General features: G+C 41.7%; 1 protein-coding gene across 2 annotated transcripts in view; it reads left to right on the top strand.

Annotated features, from left to right (window-relative positions):
* The first annotated feature begins 251 nt into the window (after nt 1–251).
* Nucleotides 252–10,416, top strand: part of LOC124264254 — a 73,507-nt gene continuing 63,342 nt past the window's right edge. The window contains exon 1 of one of the 2 annotated variants that reach the window (XM_046698996.1): nt 252–590. The gene's annotated coding sequence lies outside the window, so the exon portion shown is untranslated. The remainder of the gene's footprint in view (nt 591–10,416) is intronic. The other variant, XM_046698997.1, reaches the window with a different exon arrangement.

The following is a 10,416-nucleotide window of genomic DNA, read 5'->3' as shown; positions in this document are numbered from 1 at the left end:
CAACAGCTCATATCATTCCGAAGCTTCACTAATCGTGATATTAACATCAATAGCTCACTCAGACCCCCCACCCCACCCATGCTTCACTGCCGCGTTCTCCCATCCACATGTTCAGCCTATAACTGACCTACCCTCACTTGCAGCACACACATCAAACACATCCAGCCATCCCGCTAATTTCATATATCTGATCCTCTCAGTATAACCCTCCTTCTCGCTTTGTTATCTCCGGCGCTGGAAAGACAAGCCGGGATCTCCGACCATACCTAATCACGCAGCTTAGCTGCATTCACCACAGACACAAAAACATTCCGGGCTCTTTCTCCAAGATTTTTGTGACGTTGTGCGATATCGTTGGCCAAAACTGGCAGCATTCTGCTTGGCTTTTAACAGATTTGTAGCACGTGCGAACACTTCAGCCCCCGCCCACTTTGCCCGCGATCTAGTCAGCTGTCCTCGACGAAGATTAGGTATTATTCTCTGAGATCGCCGGAGCCCAGGGTAAGCCTTGCCGGAGTACTTTACTTCTAAGAACGTTTATCTACCACACGTGTCTACAGCTCAGTTGTCTCAGCCGATCGTTGAATAAGGTAAGTGTCCAGCTTACTACTCCGCTCTGTGTGTTCTTAGCTAGATAGGATTCTCCTCAGGGAGTTGGGAATAAATTTTGGTTCACACTTGTCCGGTGACCGGGTTTATGTGCGATGTGGTTTAAACACAGAGCTAGTACTCTCAGGAAATTATCATTAGTATCATTGCATTGCCATTAGTAATAGTAATAGCTCCGATGTGGAATGTGAGTATTAAAATCGCCCGTTACGTTAACATCTGACTTTTATTTTATCTTATTGGTTATTAGTAATAATGAGAGTAATAGCTCCGATGTGGAGGGCGAGTTTTTAAATTGATTATTACGTCTTGACTATTATTTTACTTTTTTTGTAAATATGCTACTAAAATACTGTTAATGTTCCCGATTATTTCACATTAACATACTTAATGTGCCATCATGCCATGTAAGAGTAATTATAGCAATATGAAGAAATTGGGTGGTCTGCAGTGTGCGAAATAGCCACTGGCCCGCTAGCCCGTAAAAATCCAGTCGGACCAGTAAATCTCCACAGTCACTGGCCCGACTGCCTTTCGAATTTTCATGGAGTCATTTCGTAAATATATGACTCTCTCCGACGTATTAAGTTATAAGACACTTTTAAATCATGCAGGTTTATGACCTGATAAAGAGGATCATCCTGTTAGCATCTTAATGATGAAACTCGTATCTACATTCAAATTTCGGACTAGTGAATTATTCTGTGGGCTAGTAACATTCAGGCATAACTAGCCCGACTGACTAGCAAAATTTGGAAACTACTTCGCACACTGGTGGTCTGTAACTTATTTTGAGCAGTATAATAAGCGATAGAATTGATGAACGATTTTTAATTTATTCTTTTCAAGTTTTCTAAATTCTTAACATTTCGAAAAGCGTTGAAGTGATTTCATAAATGCGATAAAAATGCGTTCATAAACCAACGCATTCAAAAACGTGTATAAATATAATGTATTATTTCTTATTTCGGTCTATTTGTGGACAAGTTGGTTAAGTGATGGACATAACATTGTTGTTCACATGTACATACCCAGAGAACACCAATCGTTTGTTTTCACATCGTTAGTCCGACTATAGACCTGCATCTCAAACAGGTGCTTCCATTTGGCATTAACTTTCCGTTTGACGAAATAAACGATCTAAAAATATATGGTAACCTTACTATTGCTTAATGTGAGCGTCCCTTGGGCTTGTAAAGTCTGGCCCCCATCGGGAATATTCTCATGCACAGTTACGTTCCTTGCTGGTGTGAGTGACGGGAGGCATGTATTGGCAGACAACATTGCATATTCAATGGAGCGCTATCTTAGTAGTAACAGAAGATAGGGAACACTGAGAGAGCAAGGTGTGTCCGCGCGCGCGTGCCAGATGCCAGTCTATGTGTGTGTGTGTGTGTGTGTGTGTGTGTGTGTGTGTGTGTGTGTGTGTGTTACTTGTGTCTGTGTCTCTGTGTGTGTCTGTATGTGTGTTTGAGATTGTCAGATGGGGTGTTAAAATTGCTATGTGTTGGACGCATAGCCAATCCGTGCCTCTATGTACTGAAATAAATCTCTTCCAATGTATATTAAGGGGCAGTATATTAGCCTACTGGTTGAAGCGTTTGATCGTCAAGTTCTATTCTCCACTTGAAATGAAAAAAAATAATGTTTCGTGTCAAATCCGCCATCCGCCAGCCATCCGCAAAGATATTACTAAAACGTTGCTGTAAGCAGAGTAAAACCACACTCATTCAATTCGAAAATAGCATATTGAGATATCCATCCAAAGATATTGACCAGTCTTGCAATGTACCTCCCAGTAACATAACCCAATTGTCTGACAACAGATATATCTCGAATTTGATACACTGAAATTTCACCTTCTGATATATCTGGGATTACTCTTTCACAGTTATTGTTCCTTTTGATCATTTTGTAAAAAGCACTGTGTTGCTATGGAAGTTTTAACATTATGAATTTCAAGGCATCAAATACTTAATAAAAACAGCAAATGAGCTGTGAAAGGTGTTGGTTTTCTCCGCCAGGGTCAGTTGTCGATATGCTACACGGAAGTTTTAACATTATGAATTTCAAGGTAGCAAATACTCAATAAAAACCGAAAATGGGCGGAGAAAGGTGTGGGTGTTCTCCGCCAGGGTCAGTTGTCGATATGCTACACGGACGTTTTAACATTATGAATTTCAAGGTAGCAAATACTCAATAAAAACCGAAAATGGGCGGAGAAAGGTGTGGGTGTTCTCCGCCAGGGTCAGTTGTCGATATGCTACACGGACGTTTTAACATTATGAATTTCAAGGTAGCAAATACTCAATAAAAACCGAAAATGGGCGGAGAAAGGTGTGGGTGTTCTCCGCCAGGGTCAGTTGTCGATATGCTACACGGACGTTTTAACATTATGAATTTCAAGGTAGCAAATACTCAATAAAAACCGAAAATGGGCGGAGAAAGGTGTGGGTGTTCTCCGCCAGGGTCAGTTGTCGATATGCTACACGGACGTTTTAACATTATGAATTTCAAGGTAGCAAATACTCAATAAAAAACGAAAATGGGCGGAGAAAGGTGTGGGTGTTCTCCGCCAGGGTCAGTTGTCGATATGCTACACGGACGTTTTAACATTATGAATTTCAAGGTAGCAAATACTCAATAAAAACCGAAAATGGGCGGAGAAAGGTGTGGGTGTTCTCCGCCAGGGTCAGTTGTCCATATGCTACACGGAAGTTTTAACATTATGAATTTCAAGGCATCAAATACTCAATAAAAACCGAAAATGGGCGGAGAAAGGTGTGGGTGTTCTCCGCCAGGGTCAGTTATCCACATGCGTGACATCTGACACCAAAACATTTGAACAAACAGGGTTGCCAAAGGTTCTTAAAACTACGGGACGTCAAGACCTCTGTGATGTATTGATGGAACGTGCACATCTGGAAGCTGGGAGATACGTAGTCTGGCAAGATATCACACCTGTGACCTGAACAGTATGTCAGTATAGCCAATACCGAACCTTAGAAGTAGAAGATATCCGTTAACTCCTGTCTTTCTAAAACCGATAACATACCGACCATGACTGGTAATCGTTTAATCTGAAAACGGTGGATTATAGAATTAATTCTTTCTGAAATCGTTTTCATTTTTTTAACACGGTCGGCCTCTTGTGGCTTTCGCGATGTGATTCAAGCTGCTTTAAAGGCACATTAAGGTATAGAAATGATAAGTTTGGATATTTCCTTGATTAGCTAAGGTGTACGTAATACTGAACTACCCATCTCTAACACACAGGACCGCCTTAGTGGTGTAGTGGTTAGAGCGTCCGCCCGGAGAGCGGAAGGTCGCGGGTTCGATCCCCGATCACGTCATTCCACAAGACGTTAAAATATGGTACTTGTTGGTCCCTGCCTGGCGCTCGGCATTAATGGGTACAACAAGGACTGGTCTGCTCGGAGTGAGTATAAAGTGTCTGAGTAGGGTATTCTAGGACTAATACAAGCAGCCACACATATCCACGTATGCACGTCGTCATACGTTTAATCTCATTTCACCTCACCTCACCTCACCTCACCTCACCTCACCTCACCTCACCTCACCTCACCTCACCTCACCTCGAAATAGCTAACGGGAACGAAGCCGTCGACAGAGGCGAAGCCGTCGAGACACGGTGACACTCAAATTACGTGGGCCTCCTTTCATAAAGTCAGACGCCACCGGCTTCCACAAAAAGGAAGTCGGACAACTGGTAGTCTTGACTGCGGACTTTGTGTACCCCTCTGATAAGTGTTAATTGGCACGGCTCCCACGGCCGAAAGCTATGAAATACACAATGCCATTTAGAAAGTGGTCAAATGTAACATATGTTATATTTGGGATTACACCTTCTTAGTAAAGTACAGATTCTAGTACTCTTGTTGGGTTCAGTCCCATCCGGGATTCGAACCCACACCCTCAAAGTGTAATCCCAAATATAACATATGTTACATTTGACCACTTTCTAAATGGCATTGTGTATTTCATACCTTGTTGCAATGTTAAGAATGGGAGTTAGGGTTAACCTTAGTAACGGTTGCTTCGTGAAAGGATCTCCAGGTCAGCTATTACGTGACTCGACTAACAAACAGTAATTGCAGGTTACAAGAAACAGCTCACAGATTCGATTAATACAAAACAGAATTCCTCAAAGGTGCAATATAGTGTTGTAGTCAAGAAGTTAACGTCTTTCTTCTCGAAGAAAGTTTTTTTCCTCTTTTAAACCTACTTCACAGACTGTTCGAAGAGCACATGTCCAACACGCCTTTGTACTTCCCTGTGTTATTCCAATGGCACCACGCGTTTAGCCTTTTAGGCCCCACAACCATATATTTACTCAAGTGAGAAAATATTGGACTGAATGATAACGAGCGTCAATACGATAGCTGAGATGGCTGCACGTGTCTACGTGGAAATACCAAGGGAATAAGAAGGGTTTTGCTTACCGTAGCCACATGAAGGCCATTATATTGCCAACAAGCATCGTGTCTGCGACTGCCTGGATTTCTTATGTCTGTATAACGTGGGAATGCATTGAATAGTTACACTCTATTCATTCTGCTTTTGTAACCGACCGACCGGAGAGCGGAAGGTCACGGGTTCGATCCCCGACCGCATCATACCAAAAGACGTTAAAATATGGTACTTGTTGGTCCCTGCCTGGCGCTCGGCATTAATGGGTACAACAAGGACTGGTCTGCTCGGAGTGAGTATAATGTGTTTGAGTGGGGTATTCATGCTTCACTGCAGCATGGTGTCACAGTGGGCTAGCACTATAAAACCAGCTTAAGTCTGGGCTAGTACAAGCAGCCGCAAATACACATACACACGCATGCACGACGTCATATGAGCGAAATATTCTCAAGCACGACGTTAAACCCAATTTCACCTCACCTCATATGGTGCTAGTCACTAACATATCATGTAGCAGTTCGTTGTTGATACCCCTTTCTGACACATAAACATTCCCCGACGCCAGCCGGTCCTGGTGTTATTTTATGAATGCCAAGCACCAGGCGACAACGAGTCTTTGTATATGACGTGACTAGAGGATCGAACCGCTGGTCATCCGCTCACCGGGAAGACGTCCTATCCACTACAAGGGCGGTGGGGGAGTCTAGTGGTAAAAACGTTTGCTCATCACGCCGAAGACCCGCTTCGATTCCCCACATGGGCACAATGTGTGAAGCCCATTTCTAGTGTCCGTCGCCGTGATATTGGTGGAATATTGCTAAAAGTGGCGTAAAACTATACTCACTCACTCACTGGAATACATGTTGTTTCCGTTCTCTTTCCAAGATGCAAAGATTGCCTTTTCGTCCTGTGTAAATCACGGTCGTCCTTCTTCAAGCTTTTTCAGCCATGACATATTTACTGTGTTTACAGGGCAGCTCAAACAGGACCTACTCACGAAGTCACTTGAGAATACATCTTTACTTTTTTTACAACCCAGCAAACTGTTATTTGTTTCTTAAGTCAAGTACCGACCTCAGTATGTATGGTACACGTAAATCTGTAATGTCTGTCACTTCAAAGAGAACGTCACACTGAACGAGCACTGGTCGACGGTGAAAGTATCCACTGCTCGACCATATTATTCCCATCACGCCTTGCGAGTGTGTATAGCCGTCTTCGGGATGTCATCATCGCCTCCTCTATGTTGTATTTCCTTCTTCAGTTTATTTAGCTTAGAGAAAGGTTGACGCACGTGTAAACATCGTAAAGGTCCCAGCGGGCGTGAAACTGGGATATTGTCTTTACATACATGTGTAATTGAAACGTTCGTATATGCGACTGCGCGTTATAATAGTAAAACCAGTTTATTCAGCCATTTTCCGTTGCTGTTCAATGTGTATATTTGCTGTAGTTTTGAACCCATGGGGACGATGTAACAATATTTTTTACTGGGTTCAAGGATAGAAAACAATTATAGTAATTCCATCTGGTCCAATACAATAATAACGATAATGGTGATGGTGACGACGATGTTGTGGTTGAGGATGATGTTTAGCGTCAGTAGTCGTAGGAGGAAGAGGAGTATCGGCAAGTGGACAAGTGGACAAAACCATTTTCTGGAAATATGTTATCAGCAATAATGGCAATGCTAATGGTTGTGATGGTGACGATGACGATGACGATGACGACGATGATGATAATGATGATGTTAGTATTGGTACTCGTAGGTAGATGGGGGTGGAGTATCCGCAAGTCATAACAATTCATGCATGCACTTCATCAGAACATTACAGAAAATCTCATATTGTAGAATAATGCTTCTTGCTGTTATAAACAAAATACAGAGAAAAGCATATTAATATATCCTACGCCTTGTTCTAAATACGTATTAAGATTGTGGCGGATGATATCAATCAAAGGGTTATTTGATCCTGACCAGATTATCCATAAGTAGTTATGTTAATAATGTTCCTTGCGATTTTTGACAACAAAACTACATGTCAACATGTCCTTAGAAGCACCCATTGTCCTGAACTGGACATTACCAATTATAATTCGAGACACGTATGTTTTCATGTTGACCTGAAGTATATGGCATAGCTTATGTTATGTATACAAAATATAATCTCTAAACCTCCAACATGTAAGCTTTACAAGATAAATAAACACACTCCTGTGGAAAAATAATCAAGGCGTAGAATTTCTGATATTCTGACAAAACCAGCTGACGCTTATAAAAATCATGAAATGAGATTTCATGTAATTGACTAAGCACGGATCCTCTGTAAACCTAAGCAGAGTGTAAGGTAATGTCAAGCATGAGGATTCCTCCTCATCTTGAATCCTCTTGAAAACACACAGTACATGAGTTTCCGCTTAAATATATTTCAACATGTTCAGTACAGGAGTATTCGGGGTGATATCCCTCATACCGATCCATGCATAAATAACAGTTCTTCTGTAATGTATAGGTGCTGCGAGTTTATTAAACTGGTGTTGTTGATTTAATACGACTGCGGGGGTTTGTTTGTGAGATGTACGAGATCCTCAGTGACAGGTGTATGGATAATTTGGTCATTCGTCATGTTGATGCATATGTATATCCCGTTAAAAGTGTATTAGCAGCTGATGAAATTCTACGGGTCTTTGAACTACCAACACGGGGATGTCTCTGCGAAGATAAGTTTCCACACATTTTTAAGAGCAACGGCATGTTTGCTTAATGCGGGTGGTGGTGGTGGGAAGGCGCCTTTTATTAATATTGTAAGGGCTGAAAACCGTCGAGTGTGGTTTGCCCATTCCTGGTAATCTACAACTAGTTTTTGATAAGACCAAACTGATGATCAGGTAACTCAAACCCGTATTTGTCCACACGCCCACACATCTCCCTCTTCCCTACTCAGTCGCCCGTTCTTCCACTGAGTAACGTACTTCTGCGATCACTTCACTTGAACTCTCACTCAGCCATGAATTCTCATGGCGTTAGTAGTTTGATCAAGACAGTAGGGCTGGGACGGGTAAGAAAAAATGGAATCGAGTACCCGCATGTACTTATCCGAATCGGAATCGAGTACCCGGAAATGTAAGGAATAAAGCGCTTCTGTCAACTTTCCGAATATTCAATCACGAGTTGACGGAGATTTCTATACAAACCTTGAAAGGATGGCAATAAGATACTGAAACTGAACGTAGGCTATTTAATTTACGTCTATTTAACAAGTATAGAGAGTAACACCATTACATCCATTAATCGTTAAAACACAGGACTTTTCGTTACCGCTGTCACTGTAACGTGACTCCCCACTGCTCATGCTCAGATATATACTGTCGTTAATAATGACCTCCATTAATCGGACAATACCAATGATGCAAATGTATGTTACGTCAATAATGACAAGTTATTATGTGCCCTTCTCCTTTTCCGGGTACTCGATTCCTAGAAATAGTACTCGATTCCAGCTATACCCGACCCGGATTCGAATACCCGAGTACCCGTCCCAGTCCTACAAGATAGGATAGATTGCATTTCCTGAATAACCTTAATCTTAATTCCACGGAAGACAAATTGATACTTTTCCTCGTCAGATTCCAAAGAGGATAAGTAGTGTGCTCTTCCCCATCATAATCTGTAGAAGACAAAATTGATACTCTAATTCTTCACATTCCACTGAGGAAAGGTAGTGTGCTCTTATTCATCACATTCTGCAGAAGACATTGTGATAGTATTCTTCATCAGATTCTATATGGACAAACTGATACTCTTCCTCGTCACATTCCATAGAATACAGTTGATACGTTTCTTCATCAGATTCCATAGAAGAGAAATAGATAACTTTTCCTCATCGGGTCCCATTGTAGAGAAATTAATACTCTTCCTCATCACGTTCCATAGAAGACAAATTGATACTTTAGAAGACAATGTTTTGGGTCATTCTCTGTTCTTTTTAGTCCTAGCAACGCTTTCCGTCATCGCAAGTCAGACGTGATACCGCGTTTGTGTGACGACAATACCATTCTTGCAATTAGGATATCATTGTCGCCCCCCGTCAATGCTTTTGGGGGATATTAAAATCTTTCTTTATTGCATCTAAGAAAAAATGGTACCATTTTCCTTGTTATTGGATACGACAACACTCTTCTCCATTTCTTTTTCGGAGAATCATCTTTATTATTGCGTTTAGGGGGTTTGCAGGTTTTACTACAGTAAACCACGGTTGTAACGAAATCTAAGGGGTCACTAAGTTTAGTTCGTTACAACCGATATCTGGTGTCCCCCGCCGTGATATAGCTGGAATATTGCTAAAAGCGGCGTAAAAGCCAACTCACTCACTCACTCGTTATAACCGTAGTTCGTTATACGCATTTCGACTTAAAAATACAGCAAGAGGCTGGCACTAAGAATATTTCGTTCATCCGTCAGTTCGTCAAAAACGTGTTCGTAATAAACATAGTTTACTGTATTACCATTCTTTGTCCCATACCGGTATATATGAAGTTGTTCCATTTAAATTTCGGAGTCATTGAACATTTTTCATTTCATCTGTGGGTAAATGCTTTCATCAGTACATATTTTCAGAGTACGACTTAGTTTAACGCCCCTTTCAGTATTCCAGTTATATTGCGGTGTGTCGACGTAATTGGGAGGAAGACCCAAAGTAATGAAGATCTCACACGTTTAACACTTTTCAAACCTATGAGTGCGGTTATGCTGCTAACAAATCTCGAAACAAAATCCTGATGTTCAAGCGAGCCCATGGACGCAACTCTAATTACGGTGCCTTTGACAACTGGACCAGTCGTGCCCACCAAACAAAGAACCAGCTTCAACACTGATGAACATTCTGGTCTCGCTACTGTAAACATCAGTAGACATACTAGCACCCATAGAAACCCATACATCAGCACATTTGACAATATACATCACATGGTGGCTGTTTTCCATATCACAGAGACAATGAGTGTCAATAGATAATCACGCCTTGTCAACAAGTACAACGGCATAGAGCAATGACCGAGTCAGTCGCCACGCAGTGCCAAAACGTACAACGGCGAGACGCAGTCGCTACTCTTGCATTCACGCTGTCAGTTGCTGTCATATGAAACCATCACTACACAAGCGGTCATGACATGTCAGATATAGTCGTATGAAACCATCACTACACAAGCGGTCATGACATGTCAGATATAGTCGTATGAAACCATCACTACACAAGCGGTCATGACATGTCAGATATAGTCATATGAAACCATCACTACACAAGCGGTCATGACATGTCAGATATAGTCGTATGAAACCATCACTACACAAGCGGTCATGCCATGTCAGATTCAGTT

This window comes from Haliotis rubra, unplaced genomic scaffold (genome assembly GCF_003918875.1).
Source record: "Haliotis rubra isolate DU_JTF1 unplaced genomic scaffold, ASM391887v1 Scf917, whole genome shotgun sequence".
Lineage (NCBI taxonomy): Eukaryota > Metazoa > Mollusca > Gastropoda > Lepetellida > Haliotidae > Haliotis > Haliotis rubra.
Note: the sequence above shows the minus strand (reverse complement) of the source record. Positions and strands in the feature narration are given on the sequence as shown.